The sequence below is a fragment of the Halichoerus grypus genome, chromosome 10 (assembly GCF_964656455.1).
Source record: "Halichoerus grypus chromosome 10, mHalGry1.hap1.1, whole genome shotgun sequence".
NCBI classification, from domain to species: domain Eukaryota; kingdom Metazoa; phylum Chordata; class Mammalia; order Carnivora; family Phocidae; genus Halichoerus; species Halichoerus grypus.
Window position 1 is genome coordinate 59,307,761 of NC_135721.1, and position 12,365 is coordinate 59,320,125.

General features: G+C 41.4%; 1 long non-coding RNA gene across 1 annotated transcript in view; it reads left to right on the forward strand.

Annotated features, from left to right (window-relative positions):
- The window catches only part of LOC118526039 (uncharacterized), a 37,135-nt gene that overhangs the window by 10,309 nt on the left and 14,461 nt on the right, over window positions 1–12,365 (forward strand). The window contains exon 2 of the long non-coding RNA XR_004912439.2: window positions 8,414–8,858. This is a non-coding gene — a long non-coding RNA (uncharacterized LOC118526039). The remainder of the gene's footprint in view (window positions 1–8,413; window positions 8,859–12,365) is intronic.

The following is a 12,365-nucleotide window of genomic DNA, read 5'->3' on the forward strand; positions in this document are numbered from 1 at the left end:
TCATAAAATTGAAGAAAGTTAGGACCTTCCTCTGGATTAGGTTTTGGCTGAAGGGAATGTTGTGGCTGATTCAGTCTTTTTTTTTTTTTTAAGATTTTTTTAATTTATTTGACAGAGAGAGACACAGCAAGAGAGGGAACACGAGCAGGGGGAGTGGGAGAGGGAGAAGCAGGTTTCCTGCGGAGCAGGCAGCCCAATGCGGGGCTCGATCCCGGCACCCTGGGATCATGACCTGAGCCGAAGGCAGATGCTTAACGACTGAGCCACCCAGGCGCCTCTGATTCAGTCTTGTATCCAGACCACTAAAACTTTATCAGCAATAAGGCTGTTTCTCTTTCTTACCGTTCGTGTGATCACTGGCATAGCACTTTTCATTTCCTTCGAGAACTTTTCCTTTGCATTTATGACTTGGCTAACTGTTTTGAGCAGGAGGCCTAGCTTTTGGCTTATCTTGGCTTTTGACATGCCTTCTTCATAAGCTTAATAATTTCTAGCTTTTGATTTGAACTGAGAGACATGTGAGCAGCACCTGGCTGGCTCAGTTGATAGAGCATGAGACTCTTATCTCGGAGTCATGAATTCAAGCCCCACATTGGTCATACAGCTTACTTCAAAAAAAAAAAAAAAAGAGAAACGTGATTATTCTTTCACTTGAACACTTAGAAGCCATTTCAGGGTTATTAATTGGCCTAATTTCAGTATTGTTGTGTCTCAGGGAATAGGGAGGCGTGAGGAGGGGGAGAGAGATGGGGAGCCACTGGTGGGAGCAGCAGTCAGCACACAACATTTATTAAGTTTGCCATCTTACATAATTGCAGTTTGTAGTGCCCCAAAACAATTACAGTCGTAACATCAAAGATCACAGATCACCATAACAAATGTAATAATAATGAAAAAGTTTGAAATATTGTGACAATTACCACAATGTGACACACAGACATGAAGTGAGCAAATGCTATTGGAAAAATAGTGCCAATAGACTTGCTTGATGCCGGGTACCACAAACCTTTGATTTGTGAAAAAAAAAAAAAGTATCTGCAAAGTACAATAAAGTGAGCAATAAAACAAGGTCTATCTGTATATCAAGTTCAAACAACAGATAAAAACTAATTTTTGTGATGGAGGGCAGAATGTTGGGTACCTTTGGGGTGGATATTGATGAGAAGTGGCCCAAGGGAGCCTTCCGAGTTGCTAGAAATGTTTTATATTTTGATCTGGGTGGTGGGAGATAAAGACTCTCTCCTTAAAAAAAAAAAAAAGAAAAAAGACTCTCTCCTTGGCCAAACTCTAGTCACGCTCTTCTGAGCCCTGTTTTTGACAAGTCCTCAGTCTTGGCCTATGACAACTTCCGTCTCTTAGCACAAATTAGTTTTCCCACCCCTTACACTAAGAGGCTTGAACAAACACTAGCAGAGTTTCTAACCACTCAAGTCCAGGATGATGATGTCAGCCCTCCTTAGGTTGCTGCCTGGGAAAGCACAAGACCCCCAAAAGAATTCACCGTTTATTCCAGCCAACACTTAAAGACAGGATGCCTGGGGCGCCTGGGTGGCTCAGTCAGTTGAACATCTGCCTTCTGCTCAGGTCATGGTCTCAGGGTCTTGGGATTGAGCCCCACATTGGGCTCCCTGCTCAGCAGGGAGTCTGCTTCTCTCTCTTCCTTTGCCCCCCACCCCACCCCACCACTCGTGCTCTCTCTCTCTTTCAAATAAATAAATAAATAAAAATCTTTAAAGACAGGCTGCCTCTCTCTTAGTCTCTATGGGAGAGTGGGAGCCTAACTTAAATAAATGCTGGTTAACAAACACAGATGGCCCCTTCCCATTTTTTATGAATTTCCATGTCCCTGACTGCTCATTTCCCCTCCCTATTTCCCCCTTCTCCATTGCCCATTCACCTCTGCACAAATCAAAGCTGAGTTCAGTTTACACTGGACTCTCTTCCCTATTTCAATACCACTTTAGAGTCTGGATAGTTGGTTTTTTTTTAAATTTAATATTTATTTATTTATTTTAGAGAGAGCTCACGCACGCTTACATGCATGCCGGCACAGGGAGAGGGAGAGGGACAAGCAGACTCTATGCCGAGTGTGGAGCCCGAGTGGGGGCTCAGCCCCACGACCCTGAGATCATGACCTGAGCTGAAACCAGGAGTCTGATGCTCAGCCGACCGAGCCACCCAGGCACCCCTGACTTTGTATATCTTTAACATGGGTTACATATATTTAAAAATTGAGCTATACTGGTGTGTAAAGACTTGCACACTTTATGTATGTTGTACCTCAGTTTTTTAAAAGTATCTGAATAGACTTGTGAGTAACTTTCCCCACGAGGGCCACACAACCTGCGCAGCCTTCCCTTGAGACCCTGCTTACCATCTAGCTCCCTTCTCTCCACCTTCTAACACATACTTCTTCACCTGTTTCATTCCTGCTCATCCTTTTAAGATTCAGTATACAGATTCCCTTAGCCAGATAGGCTGTTCCTTCTCTGTCCTTGGTTAGCAACATCAGTAGTTCCCTGAGTGAAATTCAAAACTGGCCCCTGTACACTGAGGACAAGGGGAGACTGAAGAAAGGCACACCACTCCAGATTGGTAAATTGCAGGTTTAATAAGCAAGGGAACTTACAAACAAGGTTTGTCTTGGGCAGCTGCAAGACAAGTAGATCTTGCCAGATTCTTAAAAGTTTATTTTGAGGCCTTAATGGATTTCAGTCACATACGAAGTCCAGATGGTCTCAACAACACATTACTCTCTTAAAGCTGCACCCTTGAAATGGCTCCTAGTGTGGGAATAGTGAGTAGAACCTATATTCCAAGGACAGGGAAGAGGGTAAAGAGCTTCTGATGGCCCAGCTTGAGGGTCAACTGGTGGTCACATCCTTTCGACCTCTTCTAACATCGGTGCAACATAAAAAGCAGCATATTACCTATCATCCTGCTTATCACACTGAACTACAGTTTTCTTGTTATGTGCCTGGTCCCCTTACTTAAAATATAAAATCCTTGAAAGCAGGGAGTCTCTTATTTCTGGTGGCTGGCATATATAGCAGATGTTCAATGTTTGCTGAATGAATTTTCCTGATTAGTGATCAATACCTTTTTTCCTTGAGCCTGGTTGGGTTATTAAATGTCCCACCATGTCTGGTCTTTAGTGTGTGGTATATTGTACACCTTGAATTTGGATAGCTCTTCTGAGCCTATGGGGGGCCACAGTGGTTGATTTTATTATGAAACTTTGCTGTAAATACATCTATTCAGTTTGATAACAGGCATCTTTTTTCTTATAAAGCAATTTCATTTTTTTTTAAAAGATTTTATTTATTTATTTGAGAGAGAGAATGAGATAGAGAGAGCATGAGAGGGGGAGGGTCAGAGGGAGAATCAGACTCCCCGTTGAGCAGGGAGCCTGATGCGGGACTCGATCCTGGGACTCCAGGATCATGACCTGAGCCAAAGGCAGTCGCTTAACCAACTGAGCCACCCAGGCGCCCCGCAACTTCATTTTTTATCTCTCACTCTCTTTCATATTCTTCTGGGATCATAGACCCACAATACATCCAATTACTAATCAGATTTGTTTGTTTCTTGAGAGATGTGACTTCTTGATTGCTATATCATGAAAAAAAAAAAGATTTTATGTGTTTAAGCCTGTTTTTTAGTATCAAGAACAATGATTCTTCACCTTATCAGATCAGCGTCCACTGTTTTATAACTTATATTTGTAACAATCCCTTTACTATCCTCAAGTGAAATTCATAGATAAAATCTACCTCACGTGTATATTTTCAAGCAAATGAAACAATGCTCTAACAGCAATATCCAGGAGAAATAAAAAGCCATTTATAAAAAAATAACACTTCAATATGTAAATGTTTGGTGTGAATAATGGGAAATATGTATATTTAGGTCTCTGCCCCCAGTTCCTGGCACAGAGCTCCTTAAAACCCTTGGAATTTCCTGAGTGATAGCAATGTCTTTTGTTCTAATGAGGCAGGTCCTGATTGGCTCCTGGTTGGTCACCAAAAAGACCAAGCTGCAATGAGAAGCTTGGAATATTCAGCCCCACCCCCCATTCTCCAAAGAGGGAAGAGGGGCTGGAAATGGAGTTGATAATTGATCATGCCTATGTGATGAAGCCTCCATAAAAATCCCAATATTATGGAGTTCAGAGGGCTTCCAGGTTGGTGAACATGTGGAGGTTCTGGGAGAGTAGCTTGCCTGGAGAGGGCAAGGAAGCCCCACTACCCTTCCCACATACCTCGCTCCGTGTATCTGTGCATCTGGCTGTTCATCTGTGTCCTTTATCATATCCTTTATTATAGACTAAACTGGTAAATGTAAGCAAATGTTTCCTTGAGTTCTGTGAGTTGTTCTAGCAGACAGTTGAATCCAAAGGGGAGGAGATCATGGGAACTTCTGATACGTAGCCAAGTCGGACAGAGGTTGTAGGTAACTGGGGGACCTACTACTTGTAGTTGGCATCTGAAGTGTGGGGGCAGTCTTATGGGACTGAGCCCTTAAATCTGTGGGATCTGATGCTCTCTCCAGGTAGATAGTGTCAGAATTGAGTTAAATTGTAAGACAGCTAGTTGGTGTAACACAGAATCGTTTGGTGTGTAAAAAAATCCCACACATCTGGTATCAGAAGTTGTAGGTTTGATAGCATGAGAGTAAAGTGTGTGTAAAGACATACACACTTTATGTATGTTATACCTCAGTTTTTTAAAAGTATCTGAATAGACTTGTGAATAACTTTTTTTTATAAGATTTTATTTATTTGAGAGAGCGAGCGGGAGGAGGAGCAGAGAGAGAGGGACAAGCAGACTCCATGCTGAGGGCAGAGCCCTATGCGGGGCTCAATCCATCGATGCTGAGATCATGACCTGAGCCGAAATCAAGAGCCAGTCGCTTTACAGACTGAGCCACCCAGGCACCCCAAAAATTGAGTTTTTCTTTACACACTGGGGTTTGACTACATTAAAAGACTTAATGAGAGGGATGCCTGGGTGGCTCAGTCAGTTAAGCATCTGCCTTCGACTCTGGTCATGATCCCAGGGTCCTGGGATCGAGTCCCACTTTGGGCTCCTTACTCAGCAGGGAGCCTGCTTCTCCCTCTGCCTGCCGCTCTCCCTGCTTTTGCTCTCTCTCTCTCTCTCTCTGACAAATAAACAAAAATATTTTATAAGTAAATAAATAAATAAAAGACGAAATGAGGTTTTCAAATGTTTGTGCCTACATATTAGCATCACAGTGAATGTGAGTGCTGCACATGCAGCCTGATGCTGTTTTGTTATGGTGAGCTGTCAAAGGTGCGATTTTACAACTTTCAAAATAAGTTTTTTAATTAGGGGCACCTGGGTGGCTCAGTCGTTAAGCGTCTGCCTTCTGCTCAGGTCATGATCCCAGGGTCCTGGGATCGAGCCCCGCATCGGGCTCCCTGCTCCGTGGGGAGCCTGCTTCTCCCTCTCCCACTCCCCCTGCTTGTGTTCCCTCTCCTGCTGTGTCTCTCTGTCAAATAAGTAAATAAAATCTTTTAAAAAAAAAGTTTTCTAATTAAACAATCTTGATTTACACAGTAGTTGCATTCCTGGGGGAATTCAGTGTATATGAAAACCACATGAAAAATATTTTGTGCTTATATGTAAAATGGAATTGTGTTCCAGGCTTATAATAGATTTTTCACCTACATGCTTGTGAGTATCAGGTGAGACACTGGGAAATCATAAGGATGGGGGCCAGCTCTTGGCTATGCCAGATTCTCCCTAGAAGACATATAATATCTCTAACCACCCCCCACAGTAAATGCCCACAGTGCCCCCAAATCATTTTGACAACCAACAATTTGGTCACAGATTTCCAAAATATCCCAAGGGGTTTGAAATAGTGGTTCTTTAATTTTGGTAGTCATAAGAATCACTTGGGGAGTTTATTTGGAATGCATATTCCTTGGCCCCATTCTCAAAAATTCTAATTCAGTACGAGGGGAAGGACTCTGGAATCCATGTTTTTTTATTGACTATCCTAAGAGTTCTGTCCCTCAAAACTCACTAAGACGAGCTTTGCTCTTCACTAGAGCCATGATAGTCAACTTACTGTGCTCTACTGCAGAAGCCAAGACACAGCAGGGGACAGATTTGCCCCATAAAAACCGTTATATTTACAGATGTTCATTTGGTACATTTATGTTTTAAGGCCATACACATTGTGGTAGTATTTTTGGCAATACATCTTATTGCTATCAGTTTATGACACCAACAGAAGTAAAATTTCCATTAGTAGTTGAAAACTGTAATAATGCTGTTGAGTATATTCTTGCCACTGTAATAACTATGTAACACAGAAGTAAATCTTACAAGTCAAGTGATAATAGGGGAGGGCCAGAAAAGCAATAGATAGTGGTAGGTGAGGGTAGGGAAAGTATTTGGAGGAGACAGGGGAGTCCCAGGTTAATGGCAGCCTACCAAGGAGTTCAAACGGACAACAGAGCCAAAAGGAAATGGCAGCCTACCCTTCCAAGTAAACATCACAACTGAGAGGAGCTTCTTGATTTAATGATTAATATAAAAACCCAATACCCCACCTAGATGACATCTGTTTTCCACAACCATTTGAGAACCACACACAGCTCTGGAGTTTGATCAGAGGCTTTTCTTGTGAGCAGAGATGTAGTTCATCCATTAGTGCCCCGGGCACTCTTCTCCCAGGTGCAAGTTGTTTGGGAAGAAGTAGGAAGACTGCTTTATGGATAAGGAGTCAGGCAAAGTGAGTGAGAGAATCTTGAATAATATTTTATGGAGGCTATGAAAAAAGTCTGTTGACTTATCCCTGTACCATAACTAAGGTGTTTGGCTTTGCAAATAACACAGACCTGGATTTAAATCTTAGCGTGGCCGCGTTTTAAACATGGGATATCGGACAAGTCACTTAACCTCTCTGCGCTTATCTGTCTCACAGACTTGTCCCGAGGACGAAATGCCATCGTCAGTGTAAAGGGTCTGACACAGGAAAAGTGTTTTAAAAATGTTAGGTTTTTTCCCTCTTTTATTATAAAAATGTTCAACATGCAGCAAAGTTGAAAGAATTTTGCAAGGACCATCTATATGCTCACCAACTAGATTTTACCATTAATATTTCACTACACTTGCCTTATCACCTGTTTAGCAATTTTTCCATCCCTCTATCCACTACTCATCTATCTTATTTTCTTAACGTATTTCCAAATCGATTGCCAACACTGGTACACTTCTCCCTAAATACTTCAGCGTATAGAAGCAATTATTTTTACGCTTCTCTAATAACCACAATGAGGGGCGCCTGGGTGGCTCAGTGGGTTAAATGTCTGCCTTTGGCTCAGGTCATGATCCCAGGGTCCTGGGATCGAGGCCCGCATCGGGCTCCTTGCTCAGCGGGGAGCCTGCTTCTCCCTCTGCCTGCCGCTCTCAATGCTTGTGCACACTTGTGGGCTCTCTCTCTGACAAATAAATAAAATCTTTAAAAAATAATAATAGTAATAACCACAATGATCCTGTTCATCAGATTCAATGTCTCTCCCTCAAATAATTCTGGATGAACATTGCCAAATTGCTTCTCTTTGATACCCCTTTTATCTGTGTTACCTTCCCTCTGTTGCACAGTTTATGTAGATATTTTACATCAATTTAGGCAAGAAGACTACACTCGGGGCACCTGGCTGGGACAGTCAGTGGAGCATGTGACTCTTGATCTTAGGGTTTTGAGTTTGAGCTTCATGTTGGGTATAGAGATTACTTAAAAATAAAATCTTAAAAAAAAAAAAAAGACCACTCTAGTCCAAATTAGAGTACTCTCAAGTCAGGACAGATAGTTGCAGTAGTTGGACTCAGCCATTAGGAGTGGATTTTACCTGTGCTATTGGCAACCCCCACCCCACCCCTGTCCCCACTCCTCCCCTGTTTACTTATTACTCAATGAGCATTATTTAAGATCTCTGAAATCCACTTCCATGAATTTAAGAAGTTGTAAAAGACAAAGTCGGGGGAAAACACCTCCTAAAGGGCAAGGATTAGGATGTACAAATCAGTTTTGAAGAGCCCTAGAACCATTTCTACTTTTTTCAGCTTACTGAAGCATTCTTTTATATGGCTGCAGTACTCATAGCAGGAGATAATACTTAAACAGGGCAGATGTTATTTGAGAGAAGAGAAGGAAAGAAAGAGAAAAACTGAGTGTTGGAGAGACCAGGACAATGGAAGCAGAGGGCATGTGGCACAAAGTGCTAGCTGACTTCTCTTTTTCTGTGTTAACTGTAGCTTGGTATATGATTGCTCAGCTGTGCTGTATCTCCCAACTTCCCTTGAGTAGAGATGATATGTGCTCACCTTTTCCTAGGCAGAGACTTTCAGATAGTGAGCCTGCTTTTTTGCCTTTTCAGGGGCTAAAAAGAAGATGTCCTGTGATCCATAGTCAACCCTATAATTGAGGACAATGTCTTGGAGGTTATGATTGAGAAACAAGATGGAAGGAAACCGTGTGACTGCATGGAGCAGCCTGGAACTCAGACACTAAATTAAGAAATGAATTTCTGTCTTTTCTGAGCCATTTGGGTCTCTTTGTTATAGCAGCTAGCATAACACTAACTAATATGAATATATATTGAGAAACAGAGAAATAAGGGTAAAATTTGGTAATGGGAGGATTAGAAATGTTGGAAGGAGTGGTTTAGTTTTATCGTGTAGACAGTGGAGAAAATTGCCAAGTTCTTTTTTTTTTTTTTCTTTTTTAAGTAAACTCTACACCCAGCATGGGCCTTGAACTCACAACCCCAAGATCAAGAGTCACATGCTCCACCAACTGAGCCAGCCAGTGCCCTGAAAATTGTAAGTTCTTAAACCAGGTAGTGCTATGATGAAGGAAATGAGACTGGTAGCATGAAAGCCTCCATGAAGAGGTTATTTCAAGCATGAGCCTGAAACAGACCAGGATATTGAATGTGGAAATGAAGGAAAAATGAAGAGGAAGGAAAACAATTAAGAGACATTACAAAGAGAAATTATAGGCCTTGGTGACCAACTGGTTATAGGGAATTAAGGAGAACCAGGAGGCAAAGGAAAGTCCCAAATTTCTAATCTGGAAAAGTGCTGATACCGCAGGAATTGCTGACAGGAAAATGGAAATAAAAAAAATCATAAATAGCTTGGTGTATGGCAGCAGACCCAGAGCCCACCATCACCAATGTTGCCTATGGTCCCTCCCATCCAACATGGGTCCATGTACCACCATTTCTAAAGCAAACTTTAGGGGCAAGGGACAGTCCCTAAAGGAAGGACTGTAGCTCTGAGAAACCTGCCCACTCACCTATTTTTCATTTAAGGAACTGAAACATAAGGCTTGTGAACACACAGAGAAATGAAATCTTAGTACATGAAAACTCCAAAAAGCTATCATAAAACACTCATTTTTCAAATGGCTCTCTCTCTGTAATCTCTATGTTTATATTGTTTGAGCCCTATAGTATTATATGTGCTAGTTATGCATGTATCACACGGCTTGGAAGGATGACACAGCATACTAACTGGGTTTCTGTAACAGTAGTAATACCCAATGTTTCACAAACATGAGCTCTAATAATTACTTGCACAGATTTAGAATTAGCATTTTTCGGAACTGGTAATAAAGCCATCATCAAAGTCATATGTTATTTCTGATATGTCTCAACAGAGGATAGTTAAATTTTAAGGTTGGAAGGAACCTTATAGAAATACAGACAACTTGGGGCGCCTGGGTGGCTCACTCGTTAAGCGTCTGCCTTCGGCTCAGGTCATGATCCCAGGGTCCTGGGATCGAGCCCTGCATCAGGCTCCCTGCTCAGTGAGAAGCCTGCTTCTCCTTCTCCCATTCCCCCCTGCTTGTGTTCCCTCTCTTGCTGTGTCTCTCTCTGTCAAACAAATAAATAAAACCTTAAAAAAAAAATACAGAAAACTTAAGTACTTTGCCCATGTTCATGCAGCTAGTTTGTTGTTGAATTGAGACTTGAAACTAGACCTCCAAACTCTTAATTTGGATCTTCCCCCCCCTGCCATATTGCATTTCCAAATGTGATCTAAGACATAAAGCAATAGAAGAATATTTGTTAGGTAACTAGCAGCCATAATCTCACTAAGAAAAATGCTAACATATAGAGTGTTTAGCGTTCATAGGCTCTATATCTTCTAAGACTCTCATTTTTTTTTCCCCGACAGTTCTTAATTCACCATCTCTGTGGGAAAAGTAAAAATAAGACCTTTAACATGTTTTATTAAGGGCACTGACTGTGTCTTATTCATCATTTTTTCCCTCTAAGGTCTAGCACAGTGCTCTGAGTATTGTAGATGCTCAGTAAATATCATTTTTTTTTAAGATTTTATTTGTCTATTTGAGAGAAAGAGTGTATGAGCTGGGCAGGGTGCGGCAGGGAGCAGAGAATCTCAAGAAGACTCCGACACTAAGAGTGGAACTCCACACAGGGCTCAGCCCCATGACCCTGAGATCAGGACCTGAGCCAAAACCAAGAGTTGAACGCTTAACCAACTGAGCCACCCAGGTGCCCCATGCTCAGTAAATATCTAATGAAATATAAATTCTTATACATTGAATCACTCCAGTATTAATATGAGTGACAATGGGCATTAGGTACTATATATATATATATATATATATATATATATATATATATATATATATATATATATATAGTATCTAATATATATATATGATGGCAGAAGATTCAACTCTTTGGCCCCAAAAAGGTAGGTAACTATGCCTGCAGAAAGGCATAATAGTGATTATAGTAAGACAAATACCAAAATCATGGATTTAATATCATAAAAGCAAGCTTACAAATTCTTTTTTATTTTATTTTATTTTATTTATTTGACAGAGAGAGACAGCGAGAGAGGGAACACAAGCAGGGGGAGTGGGAGAGGGAGAAGCTGGCTTCCCGCGGAGCAGGGAGCCCGATGCGGGGCTCGATCCCAGGACCTGGGATCATGACCTGAGCCGAAGGCAGTCGCTTAACGACCGAGCCACCCAGGCGCCCCTAACAAATTCTTTAATAACGTTTGAAGTCCTTAATTTTTGCTAAAATTTTTTATTTTAAAATTACAGCATCAAGGGGTGCCTTGGTGGCTCAGTCCATTAAGCATCTGACTCTATTTCAGCTCAGGTCATGATCTCAGGGTCATGAGATCGAGCCCCTTTGTGGGGCTCCTCAGTCAATGGGGAGTCTGCTTAAGATTCTCGCTCTCCCTCTCCCTCTATCCCTCCCCCCACCTCTCTCTCTCAAATAAATAAATCTTTAAAAAAATTTACAGCATCAAAAATATACATCTAAAACATTCTAAAGAAAGATTGGAGAAAAGAAAAATGACCTGTAATTCTGCCTCACTAATACAAATGTCACCAATGTGCAGGTGTGAGAATGTGTGTATGTGTTCCCTTCCAGAGCTTTTTTGTATGCAAGCTTTGATGTATTTCTTCTGCTATTACTTGATCATCGCAAAAAATTAGAGCACAGAAAATGAGACTCAATTAAAATGACTTCACCCCTAACCCTGTGCAAAAAATATCCAAGAGTAATGGTTGGCAGTATATCCTCACATAACTTTTTTTTAATTTTATGTAGCTACAATCATGAATACTATACATACATAAAATTTGATAGCCTTCTTAAAAAAATATACTATTCATATTTTCCTGTGTTGCTATAGTTTTATGTGTGTGTGTTTTTGGTTTTTTTATTCCTTTGTTTGTTTGTTTGCTACATAGTTTTTATACTAACCTGTTTAAGGAAGGAAGTTGGTGGGGCGCCTGGGTGGCTCAGTGAGTTAAGCATCTGCCTTTGTCTTGGGTCCTGGTCCCAGGGTCCTGGGATGGAGTCCTGCATCTGGCTTGCTGCTCAGTGGGGAGCCTGCTTCTCCCTCTCCTGCTCCCCCTGCTTGTGTGCTCACTCTCTCTCTCTGTGTCAAATAAATAAAATCTTTAAAAAAAAAAAGGAAGTTGGCTAGAGAATGGATGTCCTAGGAAACTGGAAATTGTTCCAAAGTTTATAAGTCTTAATGAGGTTAAAAACCAGATTTTGTATGACCATGGAGTGGGAAAGTTGGAAAAATAAGAAATTATGATCTGAAAGTTGGGCTTTCTAAGTTGCAGCATAAGAAAGACTTATATTTGTGTGTGTGTGTGTTTTAAGATTTTATTCATTTATTTGAGAGAGAGAGAGAGACTGCAAGCGAGAGAGCAGCAGAGTGAGAGGGAGAAGCAGACTTCCCACTGAGCAGGGAGCCTGATGTGGGGCTCAATCCCAGGACCCTGAAGACCCATGACCTGAGCTGAAGGCAGCCGTTTAA